Source organism: Aythya ferina, assembly GCF_964211825.1.
Source record: "Aythya ferina genome assembly, chromosome: 7".
In the NCBI taxonomy this organism is placed as follows: Eukaryota; Metazoa; Chordata; class Aves; order Anseriformes; family Anatidae; genus Aythya; species Aythya ferina.
Window position 1 is genome coordinate 21,571,675 of NC_140302.1, and position 18,315 is coordinate 21,589,989.

Here is an 18,315-nt window from a genome sequence, read left to right on the forward strand (position 1 = left end):
TTCCATATTGAGAAAAAAAAAAAAAGATTTTTTTGTCACTTCTTATTTCTATCACGAGGAACAATGATGTAATGCCTTCTGATTTTTTGTGACTGCCAGTAAGCTGCTGAACAACTTTTGGATGCCTTTAGAAGTGTGCCTTCTTGCTTCTAATGATCCCTGAAGTTAACATGCAAATTCATAAATATTAAGACACCAGATAAATATGAAAGCATTCATCATTCCTTCCTTCTTTTGGGAAATGATCTCATTTGCTTTTCCCTTATTCAAATTTACAGATTTTGAGACAATAAAATTCAGATTTGTAGGCCAATGATCTAATTTGGTTCATTCTTGTTAATGTTAATTCTTAAGTTTCTCAGGAAGGCAACATGGAAGCTCTTTATGAAATTCTGAAATGCCTGGTTAGGAAAGTAGAAATGTCATATTTCTGATCTTCACTTCCCCTATGATGTCTTGTGACAACTCCACCTATGTTAGGGTGCAGCTACAATCTTCTCTGCCAAAACCATGTAACAACATTTTTGAAAACTGGTGAATGAGTGTTAAAATTCATCCAAAGCATTTCACAAATACAGAAATAGTCTCTGGAGAAAAATATTCAGATTGCATTAGTAATATATCTGATAGCCAGTACCACTCCTTACCTATTTAAGATCTTTTTTTTTTTTCCATAACAATCCTTACAAAAATCTGGTTACTCTACCTAGTTTTCTAGTTAATCTACCTAGTTTTAAGACAGCTGAACCAGTGATATGCTAGCAACGATTGATGCAATCATGAGTCATGACTACAGGTTCAATTTTTTTTCAGAAAAATTCTTTCCCCCTATATGCCACAGTACATAGAATCTTAATTCGCAAACTCCAAAAACAGAAGTACACATTTTCAAATACATTAAAGCAACTGTTGTTAAGAAAGAATCTGGTCAACTTTCCGCAGGTTAGAAGGAGTGGATTTTAGCAACCAGGTTAGGGTATGTACATGGATCAGACGTCTTTTAGACAAGACCAGGACTATTCCACTCTGCTGAAGTCCCTTAGTGGTAAGGTAGGTGCATATTTTAGTTAAACAACTTTAATATCATACTTGAGCTCAGGTGTGCAAGGGGACACAGCTGGTATCTCATTCCTGGAGAGATAAAGAGTCCTATACAGAATATAATGAAGCATAACAAAAAAAAAAAAAAAAAAAAAAAAAAAAAAAACAATTAAGACCTTTCAGGCTGGTACACTTTGCATCTTCTTTCTGCTAAGGGCATGGTAAAGCAGACCTGATGGGATATTCCCCATTGAATTTGCTGGTTAATTTAAGAGTCACTCACTCATTGACAAGTGTCAAGAATTCAGAGATGAAGAGAATTAGTTATCTCTACCTGCAGCATTTATGCAGTTAGCCAAGGCTAGCCCATTCACCTAGTCACTCATATTTAAAGTGCTGAGAGGTAAGAGGTCACTAGACACTCCCAATTCCTAGAGGTCTAGACAGGCTGTAAAGAAAGGAGTGTATAGGCTTTTAGAGAGTCAGAAGCATCCTACTGACAAGCTAGAAGTACAGAGACCTACTCCAATGTGAGAACAATCCCTATCTTCCCCCCAGAAACCAAACCAACCAACCAGATTTCTACCTCAATCCCTCAAAACAGCTCTAAAAGACTTTGAAAGCATGGTTAAGGTGAAGAACATGTGTGCTACCAACAGAAACTCTTTTTTTAACATAAAAAAAAAAAAAAGTTTTCACACATCAGATTTTACACAATCATATAGGGCATAGATATCCTTTTTTATATTAGTCATTAAGAACAGAACTGGTCAGTATAAACAAAATACGTAGTTCACCAAGTGAAGACTTAAAGACATGAATTTACTCTGATAAGGATTACTATCAAGTTCTGTAAAACCATGCAGCTAAATCTGAACTACTCAAAGCTGTTCTATGTTCAATATTGAATCAGGTTTTAGAAATATAGCTGCATTGGATTAACTAGTGGATATTCTGACAACTGTGCTTGGATAATACATCTTATCGCACCCAACAACAGCTTGCATGTTTTCAAAAGCCTTATGTCAATTAAATACAATGTCATAACAACACAATAACTGGTTATCATACCTGCCTTTGGCAAACATTCTTTTAAGAACTATAAACATGCCAAGTGCTGTAAGCATCTTCTTACTCCAACTTCTTTACTTACTCAGCTGCCAGGTTTCTTAGAAATTCCAAAGCAGCCAGAAATGATTGCAGTTCCTAGTTTCTGCTTATATAGTAATAATAAAAAAATACATTTTTAATGTCCAAACATCTTAAAGTTCAAGGTAATTAATCATTGATTCTTAAAACTTATTGTAATGAAAATGCCTTTGAGTTCAACTTCAGATGTTCTTCTTTGTTGTACATGGTCTTTTTGAAGACCACTTAATACAAAAGAATTGAGTATCACAGAAAAAAAATAAAAGTAGAATAGCAAAGTATCTGTATCACCATAATGTATTTACTGTATGTACATAATGTATTTAATGTACTGTATGTACATAACGTATTTAATGTATGTAGTTATTATTCAAAAGACAACTTGTGTAATAAAAAGGAAAAATGACTGCATTTCAGTGAGTACAAAGTTACTTAAAAATGAGCTGTCATTTGCTTAAGAATAATTTTAAAAGACTGAACTTCTGTTAAGCACAATCAAGAAGCCAATATATAAATGAATTGCAGTATAATTGATAGTAAAGTTTTCACTTTTTTAAACTGGCATCTGACAGCTGCTCAGGCAGCTGTGATGAATTTTCTCCTATGAATCCCATTACTTGCAAAGCTTTCTTTTACAGAGTATTTTGTTGTTGACTATACTGCAAATAGCTTTGTTTGTATGGTTTCCATCTCTAAGAGCAAGTATGCCAAATACAGGATTAAGTGTTTTATTTTGCGTGCTTATTTAGCCCCTTCAGAAATTTGACTCCTGAAATCTTGCAACATTTTCAAAGTGCCAAGTGATGAAGAGGAATAACATGTTATGAACTTTTTATCCATGCTTACTATCTATAATGGGCGTCATAGGACTTGATGTAGCCTTAATGCAATGCATGATGAGGGTTCTTGTAACACTGAAGAATCAGCACCTAGCCCTGTGCTATACTTACTCTACTCATTTTCGTACATGAAGGGTCTAAAGAGGAAAAATCCTTCCTTAAAACTGTCAAGTGAATTGATTGACCATTCCCTAGCCTAACAAGCATGATCTTCAGATTGTTAACTGGGGTTGATTAGATCTGTGGCTACCATTCCGATAGAGTCATAATCCATCTCTCAAATACACCTTGCTCTTGTGCATCTGGTAATAACAGTTCTGTACATGGTGAAGAATCGGAGTGGGTCACCAGCAACTGAACAGGTGAGATACCAAACTGATTCACAGGGTCACAATCTCTAAGTTTGGAGTGGTCAGAGTCAAATCCTTCCTTCCCTGCTCAAATACAGAGCCAGATGTACGATATATAATCACACTACCCAGTAAGCCACGCTGCTAAATAAAAGCACAACAATGTTTATTGAACAAAATTTGCTAACTTGTACGTCTCAAAGGGAAAAAGTGATAATATGAATGTCTTAATGAAAATAGTAAACCTTCAGTAACTCCCTGTAAAATCACCACTGAAGATGGACTATTCCACACATCACTTTCCCTGTTAGCAGGTCAGGAGTGACACAACCAGTGCTGTTGAGGACTGCAACAATATGTGTATCCAGAAACAAACAAGATAGCTTGTTCTCCAGCAGGTTAAAACAAGATATTGATTTGGAAAACAAAAACAAATCCTGCATTTATTTAAACATGACAGCGTTTTGTTGTTACTCTGCAAGAGCCTGTGTTTCCAAATCACTCAAATGATCTCCATACCTTCTGAGCATCACAGAACCATGAATGAACATACTGTTACCCTCTTGGGTAAGGAAATGTCAACTATTTCATGGGTGGGATATTGGGTAAACTATTTAATAAAATAAGTGTATGCTTCAATGTTAAACTAGAGGTAAAGCAGAAAATTGAATACAGATTTCCCAAATCCCATCTCAGTACCTTCAACACAGTAACACCCAACCTTTGCAGAAATGAGTGCCTCTGATTTATTTCTGGTACTTCCAGATTCTGATGGGGCTGGAAGTATTCCAACAAAAAAAAAAAAAAAAAAAGGAAGCAGAGAAGAGTTTAAAAAAATAGAAACAAATACAAGCCTAACCAAACTTCTTTACAGCCTCAACTGTGGTTTAAATTGAGGACAAGTCTGTATAATAATTTTTTCAAAGCAAGTCAATATTTGCATAAAAATATGTGATGTGATATAAATTTCCTTTAAATTATATAGGTTAATAACTACACCTAAAAATGGAAAGGAGAAAGCAGTTTTAGAAGTCAGACACTTACATGTTCAATCTTAGTGCTAAACATAGTTTTATGAAGAAATTATTGCCCAAGAATTTAGACTGGCTGACCAGGACACAAGTTTCCTGGCCCTTCCCTAAACTGGACAAAGGAATGACAATGCAATAAAATAAGTTGCTTTTCTTGATAACATTGTCTTCTGGTTTGACATTCTCTGAACTAACTGCCAGGTCAGACAAGCACTGCTCCTAGTGCAAGAAAAGGGGCATGAAACTATGGTAGAGAACAAAGAGTGGTACAATGCTTTTCAGCAACAGATACCTGTCAAAGCAAAGAATCTAATGCCAAACCACATTAAATGAGGAAAATTTGGACACAGATCAAGGTGTGTGTTTTTTTTTTTTGTTTTGTTTTGTTTTTTGACTGTAGAGAGGAAGAAGGATCTCTCTCCTTTGTTTATATTTGCCTGGAGAAATTTTCCAGACTATTATCATCACAGCTGTGGGACTAGTATCAACACAGTTGTATTCTTCTGAGCAGCTAAGACATCTATGGAATAAAGAAACTCATCTCTGACAGAATCATTAATGCAAATCAGACACAGAGTGAGACTGTGATTCCACTATTAGACTATCTAGTAGGATAAGTTCAGACCTGATCAGGCATAGAAACATCTTGGTTAATCAGCTACGTTTATCCTTAAAAAATAAAATAAAATAAATAATAATAATAGATAATAACTTGAAGAACGACTGTGTGCAATGTTTTGTGTCACGGAGCCCTGCATTTCCAATCAGGTACAAGATTCCCTAAAAACAGATTTACCACCTATTGAAACCCCAGCCAAAAATTTACACACTTAGTATAGAAGCTTGTCTGCATCCTACAGTGTAATTGCTTCACCTTCCAGAAGGCAACAATTTGCCAAGGTAGGTGTTGTTTATCAGTTTAGCACCAGGCTCCCAAAAAGATGAAAACAGTTTGTGGTAAATATAATAGCTGGCAGTCTGAACAATAGCAATTAGGACAACAGCCTAAATCCTGTGGTGTCTCTGGAAAATGTGTGAACAGTCTTGCTAGTCTGCTGATAAGAAGTTTAAATTAACATGCATTAGTATCTCTGGGAGTCCTAGAGCAACCCCAAGCCAAGAAACTGTTAAACTGGTGGTTCTTCTGCCTTGTTGATTTTAGCTGGATTTAAACAGAACTTTAAAGGTGACGCCACGTTACATGCTTTCCTTAGCTAGGACACAACGTGTGTGTGTGAGGAGCGAGGGTCTGGGAGAGAGAGGAAAAAAAGAACGGACAGAAATAATTCTATAGTTTTAAGTCTCACCTTAATTGGAAAAGTGAATCTTTTAACTCAAATGATAAGGATTTTCATGCTCCCTAGAGTCCATAAGCCACAGACTGTCAAGAGAGGTGGACCCATCAGACATCTCCAGTGGCACATACAATACCAGCACCTACTTGAACATCTAAGATTTTGTACATATATATTAATTGCTATAGACAAGAACAACATCTATAGTTGCAAACAGCTGGAAAATATCAACCTTATCTAGACAATAATCGCTAACACCCCATTTTCACCCACTGCCCTTCCCAAAAAGGCAGTTGAGTGCGTTTTTAGGGTGGTGTGATGTTCCACAAAGCAGAACTATGCAAAACTTCCAGTTTTTGCAGTGCAAATATGTACGTGTGAAATGTTACATGGCTGATTAGTATCTATAAACTTGATTCAGAGCACTGATTATCTATATTGACTAACAAAAACCAGATTCCCACCACCACCATAGTGAAAAGAAAATAATTCTTCCTAAGGTAACAGCATGCATTTTCTTACTGCAAAATACTATTATTTTCAAAGTTTGGAGCAGTATGACAGTTTTGGAGGTAGATTCCCAAGTTTCACTTTTGGTACATAACCAAACTGAAAGAGAAAGGGAGGAAAGTTCAGCTTCTTTAATAAGTAGTTTTGAGAGATTTCTTGTTTTCCATCTGGCAGCAACAGTGTGTTCACAACAAAGCTCTGAAAAATGTTCAAAAATGCAGCACAGAGCCGTATATCCTATACCTTTCAGAATTTCCATTAGCTCTAATAAGTGACTGGTAGGGCCTATACAACCTCTCTTGTGGAAAATGTGGTGGGAGGCAGGAACTGACAAGCAGGAAGGCACAACGAAATGCCTCTCAGGGTTTCCCTGGCATACCAAGGCGGGCTGGAAAACACTGGAATAAGAACTGGATTATTTCATCTCTCTGAAGGACTGACAGGAAGGGGTCTGCCAGAAGCTCCAGTCATCCATCCCTACAGGTTTGGCCTCAGGGGCCCCTTCCTTCAGCACAAGGGCTCTGCTCAGGTCACAACACTGACTGGCTGCCCCAGCAGTTGTTTGATGGGATTTGGAGTAATCTCTTAATCTTGTTCATTGGCCCATAGAGCAGTTAAAATAATGAGGAAAAAAAAAAAAAAAAAAAAAAAAAAAAAAAAAAAAAAAAGCACTTTCTGGCCACATTCTGTTAATAACATGTTATTTCACAAGGAGACAATAAGAGAGTAGACACATTTTACTGCTGAATAACTTTTTTTTTTTTAATAGTACTAGCAGATTTTAGTAAATAGAGAATGTGTTACATCATGGATTTGAGGGCGGATACTGGCATAAACTTCGTATTCTCAGCTTTGCGTCAATCACGTGGTTAAAACATGCACCAGAAGCACGTGGGAAGGGGCAGAAACACACCCAAAGCTGCAGCTTCCCTGACTGGCAAGCAGATCTCAGGCTCTGCAATGGACAGACATCTATCAGCCACCATGAAACCAGCTCATATTGAGTAAAAGGGCCAATACAGTTAAGTTAGATACTGCATGGGGCGTGGAAGAGGGTGGTACTGAAAACCAGAGTCAGAGCAGAGAAGAAGTATTACTGCACAGTTTGAATAGGCTTCCTGTGGCTGCCCACGAAGACTAACATCTGGCAATGCAGCCTGTTATACTGAAGAGGGAACTCCTTTATCAGGGTTACAGAAAATAGAAACCACCACAAAGGTAGGAGAGCAGGTTCATAAGCCCTAGCCAACATCTTACAAGAACTGCTGATCTTGTTACAGTCTTGGACACCATACCTTAAGCTTATTTAACACATGATTATATAGATAACTATCTATCATTTGAGATTTGCTCAAATAGCTACCAGCCTAAAGCATATGGATTCAAATTTTTAGCGTGTTTTTATAATGCAAGCAGGCATCACAGTAGTTTACACCAAGTGAATCCCAGTTGGGTTTGATTTTTGTTTTTTTGGTTGTACAAGTACTATTTTGTTTTTCATCATGGTTTACATAGTAAAAACAGGCAAACCATGTCACTTTTAAAAAAGTGATAAATTTAAAAACAAGAAGTGAAACTGTGCAGATACCTGAAACTACACCAATTCTGCTAGCTTTGCTACACTACCAACAGAAATAGTTCTGTCCTGTTTAGATAGACTTTGTTTTGCTACATGACTGCATATGCAGCGAAGTGATATCAAGTCCTGAGGGTCCACTCCTTTGATGAGTTAAGCACACAAAGGCCCACATTTTGATGCAATCTGATATCATATATTTAAGTCCTAGACAAACTGCAACTGTGAGGAAGTGATAAACAGAACTTCCTGCACAAAGCTGCCTGAGATAACACTTTCCATGGACTGGAAAAAAAGAGACATGATTGCTACAGAACTAAAAGGGAACTGTTCTGCTCTTAATAAATAACCCTTTCTTTTTCACGTGGCTATTGCAAAAGCCTAAGCACAAGTGACTAAGATTCAGTAAGCAGTAAAGCGGTGCTACTCATATATTTCTGAAATGATTCTTTGAGGAACTACAGCAAATTCTTTGCTCTTCAGAGGCATATGCTCCTGAAGTCTTTATGCTGCAGCTAGAGAAATGTAACTCAGAAACCTTGCAGCTAGCAATGGTTTTACTTCAATTTTTAAAAGAAATTCTTAAGAAATCTAAACACAAAATATTTAGTCAAATAGAAGAATAAGGAGTAATTGTTTAAAGAATAAGACTATTTTCTCCAATGAGGGAAGAATCCTATAGAAAACATGACTTCTCATGGAATTGCCTTTCAATTTTTCATCAACATCAACTCAAAATATATTACATTTCTTGGAGTTTAAGTTATTCACCAAGTAATCTCAAAATATTTGAGAAGTCAGTTTTTCCTCCCAGTAGAACTTGTGGGGAAGTGAGCTTCAAATGTAAGTACTTAACGTGCACCAAAAGCCTTCTTGAATTAGGATTGAACATATTTTTAAATATTATAATGTTTCTCCATACATAAGCTGACAGACAAAATAAACTACGGAAATTAAAGGTGCACAACACATGCAATTTTTAAACATCAATAATTCATAAGAGAAAAAAAGAGTAGCACTTGCAAAATAGACTTGCTCATTGACACACACACAAAAAGGCAAATCACTGAAGCCTTGGAAAGATTCCACAGGGACTTCTACTATGCAGGCTTTTACTTTAACCTCATGCAGTGGGGTTCTTGAACCGGCCCTGACTCTGCATCCTTGTTCTGAAACCAGAAGGCCTCCAGGCTCATGACATTTCAACCTGATTTGGTAAGAAAAGAGTCTTTGTGAACTTTTGCCTTGGAACCATGACTCTTCCTCTCACATTTTGTCCTGTGCATGTCTTGCTATATTTTCAGCTTACATTCTTTTTCAAAAACACAGATGGTATAACCAGTCAGGAGAGAAGCAATTGCAGTACATTAAAAAGGAATCAAGTGCTACCAGTTGTTGAAGAGTTCTAAAACTTCTGCTTCTGTTGCAAATTTATGAAGTAATAGGGGAAATATAATGACAGATTAAATGAACATAACAGCTCTGTGGTTATATTCTCAGAGATTTGCCCTGCGTTGTGTTTCTTAACATATATAGAGCCCTAACATCATTTCTTCCGGTCCCTTTGGACCCCACATATTGCAGATCAGACCTAAACATGACTGTGAACCATGCAGTGAGCTTACGATCAGGGCTGTGTTAAAGATGTCATTAGCATGTCTGTGCTGAGCCCAGGGCAAACCTAGCCAGAGCTACGTAGTGCTCTGATTTAGTCCGTGAAATACAAATCTAAAGCAAATATATTTTTTTTTTCCCTTAAAAAAAAAAAAAAAAACCTTTTTTAGCAGTCTCTTAATTGGATCATTTTACAAGTCTGGGTTAGAGCACAGCCACAGAAGCAATCTGTGTGCGGGGCAGGAAGGAGAAGAGAATCAGATTTGTCTCTGAAGAAATTGTAAATGAAAACACAGCCCAGAGATTGCTGATGACTATGCAGTCAGAGTAGCTTATTGCAGAAAATACCAGGCCTGAAACTGTGGTCTTTCACATGCACAATACATTCACCATAACAGGAGATTATTATTTTTCTGGATAACCTCTTTGCACTTGAGCAAAGCAGCAAGTGCTATGGATTACTATGGTCTTCTTATGCTTTGAGAGAAAATAACTGCTGTGGTGACAGCAAGAGGTAGGGAAAAGAGCTTTAAATGAATGAGAAAATAAATACATTTTGCCAGTTTTGTCCTACTTCCATTGTTTCTACAATACCTTGAAAATTAGAGATGATCACTTGTAAAGTCATTCAAAATTGATTGCTTTCCCTTTAACCTAATACATTTACTAATTTTGATCACTTGTACATTCTCACCCCTTAGAGTGATTCTTCCTGCAGGTAAACTAATGTAATCAGTTAGATAGTGATCAGTTAGCGATTTGTATTTTTCAGCTGTAAATTACTCAGTAACAATTACTTCATGAACGCATGGGTTACACGTTCATTTGGGAATTACAGTAGAAAGTTATTGAAAAAAAGCATTTTTATAATAATCAGAACAAGCTTTAGTCTCATTATAGTAAATATTGCTTTCGAGATAACTTAGTACAACATTTGAGTGACAAGTTTATAGGTACTAAGATTGCTCAGTGATAGGCAGCTTAGAAAAAAATAGAATAGGTAGCAGACCAAACTAGAAGTAGCAAATGCTCTCAGTCTCCTCCTCTTTTAACATGAATACAATTGAAATTCTTCACAGTGGCAGTAATCTCATAATGGGCTTGAGCTCTTTATCTTCTCTATGAATGAATTATTGATTTTTCAATTGCAAAAACAAGCCTACAAAGCAGACACTTGTGACTATACAAAGAGTGCTCATCTGATGTGATTCAGTGGACAGAGAAGTCTTGTGCGTCAGCAACTGATTCTTAAAACAAATAAAATGTCACTTAAATAGTGTAAAAAAACAAACAAAAAACTATTTGATTTTTTTTTTTTTTACAAAAAAAAAAAAAACAACTTTGCAAATGGGACACTGTGCCAACTTCGCTCTGCACAACAAACCTCAAGAAGCTTCTCCTGGGAATGTTTACATTGTGTTTCTATCCAGCCCTCATATTTGCTTTGAATTGTGACAACAGTTTGACCATTTTCATGTTAAAAGCTTCCTGCCTTTGTCGTGAAAGGAGCTTTTCATCAATATCTGTAGACAACAGTCAAAACAGGAATTTGTGAATACTGCTGCAAACTTCACAGAGGTTCTACCTGTGAACCTTATGCCCCAGTACCAACCCTACATCCCCACCTCTATCCACATCCTCAGCATATTCTGGTACCCTATATCCTACAAAGAGGGAAACAAGAGGGCAATGGGGCCCAAATCCCAATACTGCTGCCCACCTGGGAAGAGGCAGGAGCCAAGCAGGAGGTACTGCACAAGTCTGAATATGACAGGCCAAAGAGAGACAGGGAGGAAAGCACAAAGAGGGACCTGATGTGGAAGGACAGGTGGAGAAAGGCTCTGCTAGGAATTATCTCCAAAACTCCTGTCTCGTACCGCTGGCCATTTTGGTCAGCATTCATAGGTAAGGTTTTTCCTTTGGATATAGCCTGACTGAGAATTTTAGAATGAACTGTGAGATCTGTCCCACTGATATTAATTGCATATTTCAGAGCCCTAGAGAATGTTGGAGAAATGCTAATAATACAAAGCCAGCTATGGTGTCAGCTACAGAAGGTTTTCATGTATATAAATCTTTTGGAAAATACTATTTATTATTTATTTTCTGTTCTAATATGTAGAGTAAGAATTTCTACAAGGGTGCTCAGGTCCCATTAGAGTGTGAAAGATAACCAGTACAAAACATTTTAAAGAGGTTTTTAACATACATAAATACATTCACATACATGTCTATGTATCTTTATGGGAAGTCAATATATGTGTATGAGTTTCTCCACATCTGAGATTTTTTTTTAAATATATTTAACATTAACTATTTTCACCACTGACTCCCAAGTCAAATAAATTATTTCTGTCAAAGGAACTTGAAATATGTTGTCTTCTACCTATAAGAAATTCTACCTAAAGATGAAACTATGCATAAGACTGAAGCAGAAGTTACAATATCTTTCCCTGGAAGAAGTCTCAAAAATTCAAAGCAACAAAAAGAAATCAGAAAGGATGATTCGCATTTTAGATTGTTTTAGTTGAGTAACGAATAGACTGAACTTCCTTTTTTTTTTTTTTTGGAGCCTAGTCAAATAACAATTATGCAAAGTGTACAATTCTAAACAGCTAATTAAACAGCAACCCCAAATCTTTACAGCTGAATAAGCTGCTTAAAAAAAAGCCAGAAACCCTAACTGTGCCTTCTGCAAAACTTGTTAAAGAAAGCTATGATCAGCTGCTCTAGTGATGCATCTCTCCACCCATTTCACCTGTGCAAAAAAAATAACATCTACAGGATTCAGTGTATTTTCCTATCAGTGCACTTTCCATCTGAAGCTCTCAGGGGAGATGCTCTATTTTCTAATGCAAACCATCAAGAAAATAAAAGAATAATGCTAACAACTGTGGTACAACCTGGCTCTCCAGTATCTTGATTCAGAATGAAAGCTTAACCTGATTACATCATACCAAAGAAAGAGGAAAATCTTAACCTTTTCCAAATGTCATTTTAAAATAACCTTCAAGTTGAGTGTACTTTCTTCTTATCAGATATGTACAGAAACAAGAATAAAAAAATAAGTTTGAGAATGATTCATGTACTTTGATAGCTACAAAGCAAAAGAGTTTTTTAAACATTGTCGAAGTAAACTAGTCACCTGGGATCATGCAGTTTTCTGGGATCATGCAGTTTTAGAAGAGCTACTCAGCACAGTGGAAAAGCATTCTCCAAGACCAATTCATTTGTCTACAATTCATAAGCTGTGATTTTGATGTTACTACAGACTTGCTCTGGTACAACTGAAGCAGCAGCACGGGTTATTTTAATGGCTATTTGAAATATTCTGGATCCTCTGGACATTGATCTGACAGTTGTCATTTATTTAAAGTTCAGCAAAAAGCTACCAAGTGTTACTATAAGAGGCATCTTCCAGTAGTTTTTACTCCCCCTCCACCCCCGACCCCGCATTCCCTCCCCCCCATGATCAGTTCTCATTCAAGCACCACATTAGCCCAGTCACAGAAGGTTAGTCCCTCAACAGTGTAATTGAATGCCTTTAGCTATTCCTTATACACGTTAATGGATGCACTTAACTATGAAAAAACTCCCACCATTACCCACCAGAACTGTTTTAGCACAAGTGGCACCCGCTATAGTTTTTTTCCAGACATGGAACTGTTTCTCTTTATGGCTCCGATTATTGTAGATAGGTGTATTTAGAGTCGAATGCTGAACAAAAGGCAGCAGGAACCACAGCAAACAGTTACGTAAAGGATACGTGTTTTCTGACAAAACACTTTAAGGGAACTATTTGACACTTTCAGAAGAAAAAAACCTTAGGGCTTACTCTTACTTATTTCATTATGTCCATTAACAACTTGTTTGGATTTGGACACTTTCTTATTAAATCCAAAATACCAATTTCATTTTCAGAAGTCTAACATTTGTGCAATTTTTTATTCGTATTTGCATGTGTTTAATGGTGCATTACTTTATGATGCATGTTACCTGTTACTGATGGGTTTTATATTTCTAAAAATCAAAACAAGAAATCATAAAGTAGTTCAGTAATGAAAAAGTAATACTTTTCAAGTTTTATGATGGAAATGTTACTTTGTGTAATGGAAGCTAATATGAGATTTGTACTTTTGCAGCCAGCAATGCTGACTCAAGTACTTAGCATGTATTACCCCTGTTATCTGGGATTGGGGTCCTCAACAGTAGAGAAAACTATGTGAGACATTCTTCAGGCTGTGTTTGACTTACTTCACTACATCTCCAGGGTGTTAAGTGAAGTCTGTCACTATCCCAGAAAAGTTCTTTAACTCCATGGTTTTCACAAACTTATATATCCCCATTATCTTCCAGTTCACTAGGGAATTACAGAAGACCTCAGCTGAGTCACAGCATTTAATGAGTTTATGCAGGGCACAGGGATGAAGTGCCAAGTTTTCTCCTCCCCTGAAAGGCCATTACTCAAGCCTGGATACAAAGATGACCGTGTCAGAGTATAACCTGGGTATATTTCCCTTCTGCTAGCTCAAGCTCTTCACCAGAAAAAGATTGACTGCAATTTCTGCAAATCATTGTGTCCTGAACATGGTGGGTCACTGATTTTCAGGTAACCCCTAACTTTCATCATAGATAAAAGTTCAGTGTTAAGGCACATGGTTAGCTGAAACATTATGAAGCTATGTGCCACAAAGAGCTCACTGATGTTACTTACCTGGAGGAGAATTGCTGAAACTTAGGTTTCCCAATAAACTTTAGGCAATGTAAATTCATGCTGTGACTGAAAGGAGCAGCCCTGCTACTACTCAGAGGCATGCTCTTGCTGCATTGCTCCTCTGAGCATGAGCAGTCATGAAACCACGTGGCCGGTTAGTTCAGGGAACTTCAGCTGAAAATTAACCTCAAAAATACAAATAAAGCGGTTAGTTTTCACTAGCATGAGTTTTCACAAAGCGTATGGGAAGAGAAGGACCAGAAAAACCCTTTTGTATGCAACCTGTCTTAAAGTGATGGGAGAACCATTGGAAGGGGACTGTGAGCTATCACAGGCTAGTAGAAGTGTTTGAAAAAATTTTGAACTGGACTCTTCAGAAATAGTGTGTTGGCCATATGCTTCTGTGCTGCTTCCTGCTGAGGATGGTGAAGAGCTCAGCAAAGCTTACAAACAGCTCCTTGGCAGGTATTATCATTCCTGTTTTACAGGAATGAAGTAACAGTCAGCTTCGGTCAATTATGTGAATGAAAAAGCATGTTCGTGGAAGATACAGATAAAATAAACACCGATCCTTTATTCCCACCTCTATGTTAATTAATAAATCAATTGTGACCAACATGCGGAACATTAAGAAATGTCCCTCTGAGCATTTGCTAGCAAATTAGGCAAATGAGCAGCTGTGTAGCCACAGCAGTGCTCGCACAGCTGCACAGAGAGAACAGCACGCTATACAGGAGTGGGATCAGTGGGACTGCACATCTTGCTGGGGTGGGTGGCCTGTAAGCCTGGAGAGAACGAGGTAGTAATAGAGAAGGGTAGGAAACTCAGGAGAGACATAAGGTAGGAATTAGCCATGGACAAAAACCCCAACAGATTTTAACAGCAGGTTTTGAGGGTGAGGTGTGTTCACAACCCTACAAAGGATCTTGCTGGTTATGAGATGCAGGAGGGAGTTACCAAGTATCGTGAGGTCCCTAGCAAGTGAAGAAGAGTGTGCATTGCCCCATGTGCCTACTACTAAGTTATCACTCCCAGCTGAAGGAGGGGAGAACACCAGCCAACTAAAATGTTATTGGAGGTGGAAGAGGTATTTTATTATGTTTTAAAAAACACACATCATGTAAGTAGTTCTCTTGAGCTTTATGGAGATTATGGAGAAAGTGATGTTCTACTTCTTTGTATTGAATACTAAAAATCAGAATAACACAAAATTTAGCATGGTAACCTTGCTCTTCTGACTTTCTTTTACATCACTTTGGATTGACACAAATGATGGCACAAGCTGTAGGCAATGGATATTCAAACCTCACCTGTTTACACTGCAGATGCCAGTTGGCTGTTAAGTATTTTTAACTTGTGGTTTTATAGCCTCCACTACAACAAATGAACAAAAAGCCTTTGTCCTTCAAACTATGAAGACTAAAGGCTTAACACAGCTCTCTGAGGTAGCAAGATCTGATGAGCACACAGCAGATGGGTCTACCAAGTAAGATTTGGTATGTACTGACTCATTTTCACCTGTCTTATGTATTAACAGTGATTTTAAATTTGTTTGTTTTAAAGAGAAGTCATTGCTACCTAGAGAGTACTAAACTATTTTCACCTCTCCAAGATTTCCAGTTGTAATCCAGTTATTTATAACATACACTTAGTTTTTAAGACATCCAACCTCTTCCTTCAGAAAGCTTCAAATGAGCCAGGTTTCATTCCTCCAGACTTTCAGCAATTTTTACTACTTACTTCAAAAAAAAAAAACAAAAACCTATCACATACAAGACGGACTTGGGCTGAACTGAGGCAACTAAATCTAAGAGTTGCTATTCAGCTCTTTCCCCTCACATTGGGGGTATATCTTGAGTGATTTTATTTCCCTGGCATTTACCACTTGCTATGCATAAAAGTGCCCAACATGAGCACTTAAGGGCCCATCACCTGCCTAAAGACATCTTAAATACCTGGCCTTGCTAATTATCAAGCCAATTATATACAAAGGCTTTTTTTCTTCCCCCCCCCCCTCCCCCCCCCCCGAAGCATTTCTAACCACTAACAGAGGAGCTGTTTTATTGAGTCAGGAAGTCAAGAGGCTCTCTGTGAGGAGGACATGGCAGGGCAACAGCGGTTGCAGTTGCAGAGGAGGATGGGGATGCTGCCACAGGACAGGTTTGCAGGCTCTGACAAAGCCTTGTATTGAGTCTCCTGCATTCAACTCATGCAGAGGAACTCATGGGGGGCATGTAGCTCTGTGGTCAGTCCTGCTCTGCCTCAGCAGAGCCCCAGGAGAGGCAATTGGGTGTGCAGCAGTGACAAGGATGGGACAAACTTTCTGAAAAAGAACAGTGGTCTGGGCAGACATCAGTTCAGTTCTTCATTACTTCCTAGACTCCAAGGGAACACCAGTCTAGAGATCCTAATCAAGGAAACATCTGGATATCCAATTTAATACCTTTCCCAACCAACTGCCATGCCAACTGCTTCCTCTCAATTCCTATACCAGGACATGCTTTAAACTGACCCATGACATTTAGACAAAATAAGGCCATAAAAGGGAGCTGAGCAATGTTAAAACCATTCACCAAGCGTGAATTTCTATTGGAAGTGACACGTGTTCAGAGGACTTTTCCCAGACAGGAACAGGAGCTGGAAACTGGGGCTCCAACATCTTGTCACAGAGCTTAGCAGCTGCTCTTTCATTAATCTTCCCCCTGCACGTATTTCTGACACAGGTATGGCTTAACACGTACTAGCAAACATTGGGAGAGAAGTCACAACAGAATACATATTGGAACCCTATAACATGAAAACATGCCGGAAGAATAATAATTTAAAATGTGATTTTATCCTCTGAGTTTTCCAGAGCTGCTTGAACTGGAACTTTTACAGACATTCAGTACATCCTGATTTCAGATGCATTAGCACAAATGCAGGGAAGAAAGAAAAAAATAAGAAGAAAAACTCCAAGAAACAGTGGAGGAGCTTCATACTTCCACAGCTCTAACTAAGACCTTAATATAATAACCCTCTGAAGAGCATTCTGAGGCCACACTTAGGGAACACTTAAAAGATCCAACACAACCAGACTGCTTCAGGTAGGAGTGCCTCCTACATACCATAAACAATATACATGTATTAAAGGCAACTTCCTTAAATCTTTGCTGGAAAGCCATTTATGTCATAGTTACAGGCATTTCCCCCAGTGTTTTCATCTCTGCTCTTTCAACCTTTGATAGTGCGGGAAGGAAATCAGACAACTTGTGGATATTGCTGCTACCCTTCAGTTCTACTGATAATAGTTGTGGAAACATACACATAAGAACAACTTCCTGAATGAAACAATATTTAGCACGTATAGAAGCTTTTGTTCTTGTTGCTTAGAGGATACATAGTTTTACACAATTATAGTGATTTTTACATGACCACAAGGAGCACCGCTAGGATGCATGAATATTCTTTGAAAAAATAAAAGAGAATCAGCCAAATAAAGTGTTTTTTTGTTGTTGTTCTCTCTCTCTCCCCCTACCCCCCAACAGAAAGGACAAACAGATACACACTAGCTCCATTTTTCTTAAGCCAGTTGTATCATAACAGGAAGTGTTACTCATTCTAAATTTGATGTTGAATTATTTTTCAAAAACTCAGACAAGCAGTGGACAGAACATTTCCCCCTTTTTTATTTCATAATTTTGAGTAGATTTTTCAGGAGAAGAAACCAATGCATCCGCCAGCTGAAACACGTTCAGTTGCAGGAGTGAAAATACAGGGCTTCAATTTTCCTACCCCAAGAATTATAGAAAATCTGCATGATTTGGTTTGACTCAAGCATTAAAAGAAGAGAAATTTTGGAGTCATGAAAATAAGTGTGTGTTTTTTCCTCTTTGTTTGTTTTTAATTAAAGTAACTTAAGTTTCCTTAAGTGATTGGGCTTTATATTCTTGTAAGAGAACAATAACCTGAGAAATAAAAACGGGCACGTTACCAAATGTAGTAAATACCAAAAATTCACATAAGCAAGTATCCCCCAGCAGATATCTGCTATGGTAGATAATGAAGAAAAAGAGTAAGAACAAAGCAATAATGAAAGAACAAGGCAAGTTTAAACAGTTTCTTACAACTGTATACACTTACCTATGTCTTTAACCATAAATGTTAAAAGACAACAAGGACCTCACTATTGCTCATCTCAGGACTTCAGAATGAAG

General features: G+C 37.6%; 1 protein-coding gene across 8 annotated transcripts in view; it reads right to left on the reverse strand.

Moving 5' to 3' along the window:
• Window positions 1–18,315, reverse strand: part of EXOC6 (exocyst complex component 6) — a 123,649-nt gene extending 105,334 nt beyond the window's left edge. For all 8 annotated transcript variants that reach the window (XM_084525698.1, XM_084525696.1, XM_084525695.1 and 5 more), the window contains exon 1: window positions 18,242–18,315. The gene's annotated coding sequence lies outside the window, so the exon portion shown is untranslated. The remainder of the gene's footprint in view (window positions 1–18,241) is intronic.